Below are 3,102 nucleotides of genomic sequence, written 5' to 3'. Positions count from 1 at the left end.
TCAAACCCTATCTTTGATTTTATGATTCCATTAAGTTTTATTGAAGCATTGTTAGTATTAAGGCTTGATCTTTGATTATAAGTAGTTTTGGTGGATTTGTATTGGTTTTGAATATTGGGTCTTTGATTGGTTGGATAAATTGGTAAAACTTGGAGTTGGGGACTGAGTTTGTAGTATGATGGTTGAATATTGTTATATTGGTGGTTGTGAGTGAATTGATGATAATTTAGAGTGTTTATTAAATTGGAAATCGCGTAAACATAAACGTCATAATGCCCGATTTTCCTTAACTGTTCTGTTCTTAACTTTAGGACCCGTGAACTCAGTGAAAGATTCTAACCTTTGCCATTTTTAGATAGTTCATGTTACGAGCTTCGTTTTGATATGTGGTTCACTTGAATCCGATGTATGGTTTAGGAGAAACGACCGTTTTAAGTAACGGCGTTTCGCGAACGAACCATTACCCCTCGCCTTACTTTAAAACCTTGGTTAAGGCCCTTAAATCACTAATTGGAGTATGAAACAATTATGTAAAGTGGGTTAGGCAGTTGGTAGGGGACTCGCGAAAGAATCGCCTTAAAACCCTTAATGGTTAATTTATTAAAAATGGTGGAGCCGAGGGTACTCGAGCGACTTAAGTGAATCGTTAAGCGCAAAGGCGAACGTTAGGGTCTAATTGGTTAAAGTATAGATTCATAAGTGACTTTGGTTTAATTCCAACTTATATGTTGTTTATAGGTTACCAGACTCGTCCCAAGCCTTTTATCACCCCCAGTCGCTCAGGCAAGTTTTCTACCCGTTATACTGTTGTTGTGATGTAAATATATGTCTATGCATTATCTTGTGATAAGTGCATGATTGTTATTAGCAAATTTTGCGATATATTGGAGCATGCTGATATGGTATATATGCATGTCTGTTTCGTAATCTTGATATCTAATTGTTGATTCAATTGCTTATAAGTTGCATAATACCTATGCTAGAGATAAGTAGTAGTTGTGTATACCCTTAGTATAGGGGACCCAAAGGTGAACATATTTTCTAAACCGGGAGACGATGTTCCCGAGTTTATTATATATATATATATTTATATATATATAAATAGTTTTCAAAACTATTATTCGAATAAGGTTTATTCGATAACTTTATTTCACTTAATGAATATTATTTTGAATATTCATTCGAGGACTTATGACTCCGCTTATTTTATTTAATGAATATTATTTTGAATATTCATTCGAGGACTTATGACTTCGATTATTTTATTAAATAATATTCTTTATTTTATTAAAGAATAATGTTTCGATAATAAAACTTATTTTCGATTATTCAAATAAAGATCGTACTTTCGTATAAGTATATCTTTGGTTATTTATTATTCATTTCAAGTATGAGTTTTAAAACTTCTACTTCAATTATTTTTATAAAGATTATTCTTTATGGGAATATTATTTAAATAATAATATTCAGATATTTTCTAATATATTGGGACTGATTTATTTTATTAAATCAGCATTACTCCAAACATTCTTAAAAATGTTTTCGAGTCTTCAAAATGATTTTAAAAGTTAGGGCGGATCCCAAAACTCATTTTTATATTTAAGATCCTCCTTTCGAAGGGGATTTAAATACTCGCTCAAAACCTGAGGGATCCGGCTTTGTGGTGTGTTTTATATTCGCAACAAGGTTGCTGTTTTGATAAAAGAGTTTTTGATTACTTACCCAACACTCGGGAAGTAAAATTCTTAGAACAAGTTAATCCATTAACAGGCACCGCCTGGGAAATATCGGTGAGTTTTCCTTTCCAACTAGATACGACTTCTTGGTGGAGCCGTATCAACAAGTTTCTACTTGGGGAAAGGGGGGACAAGCTTTACGTTTCAGAGTCATGGATTTCATCTGAAATAGGAGTGGCGTAAGTGGTCGAGTGGCGCCGGCCCGACCTTATTATATTGGCCCAAATGGCCTGGAAGTTCCGCTAAGACGGTCCATTCCTTAGGAGTCCAGTGTTCGGTTGACAAGTAAATTCGACAGGTTCTCCTCTACATGTAGAAAATGGCGGGGTTGCACTACTGTGACTGATCATCGTGAATGGTCTTCCTGGCGCGGCAAACTCCCGTAATGAGTTCATCATCCAATTGGATATTTCTGCAACACTACCTAGAGCACTTCGATAGAAAGGCTACGGCTGGGCGATTGTTAAGTGTTGGCAGGGTCGAGTTTTCAAAATGATGTTTTTATCAAATGAAGTATCTCGTAACTTCATTTCATTCTGATGATATTTCAAAGATTAGTTCTATCCAAGTTATGTCGTGTAGCTTCATCTATGGAATGAACTAATTATAACTTGAATGGTGGTAGTTCAATTAGTATTCGGAAAAGATATAAGTATATTGGAGTATCTTGTAACTTCATCTTTTCAACTTATACCTGGTTAATGATTATCTTATGCATGACAAAGATTTTCACAAAAACGTTGAGACAAGGTTAGATATATGAGATCACCCTGCAATGATATTTTTATATAGTTATAAACTGGAACTCTGTGTATATTATACATGGAAGAGGATTTAAAAATTCTGAAAAGTATATATATACTAAATATTTTGCGACTTGGTCGCATTAAGAGATCAAACTTGGTTCATTTCTTCTTGACCAAGACTTTCATGAGTACTATGAGGATGCTCATATATTGTTAATTATTATACATATTATTTCGGTGGGCTTGTTGCTCACCCTTGCTTTCTTCTTTCATCACACAACATCAGATAGACAAGATGAACAGGACCAAGCTCCCAATTCGCGAGCGGATAGGAAACGTTCCGCAGTTTCCTATAGGCGTTGATGTCGCTGTAGCTGAGGTAGGAACTACTAATAGGCTAGGCTTTCAACTTTTGATATAACAGACTTATGTATCTTTATGAATTGTAATAATGGCAAATAAATGTAAATTTATTCAGAAACCCTTTTAAGGTGTAATGGCATATAATTGTGGAATAAAATGACTCGTGTTATTTTTGGATATTCATCTCTGAGACTATAACTTGTGGTGTGTGTGTTTATTGTGGGGTCACAGTACGGAGTGGTTGATTGTTTATTAAT

Source organism: Apium graveolens, chromosome 4 (genome assembly GCF_009905375.1).
Source record: "Apium graveolens cultivar Ventura chromosome 4, ASM990537v1, whole genome shotgun sequence".
Lineage (NCBI taxonomy): Eukaryota > Viridiplantae > Streptophyta > Magnoliopsida > Apiales > Apiaceae > Apium > Apium graveolens.
Note: the sequence above shows the minus strand (reverse complement) of the source record.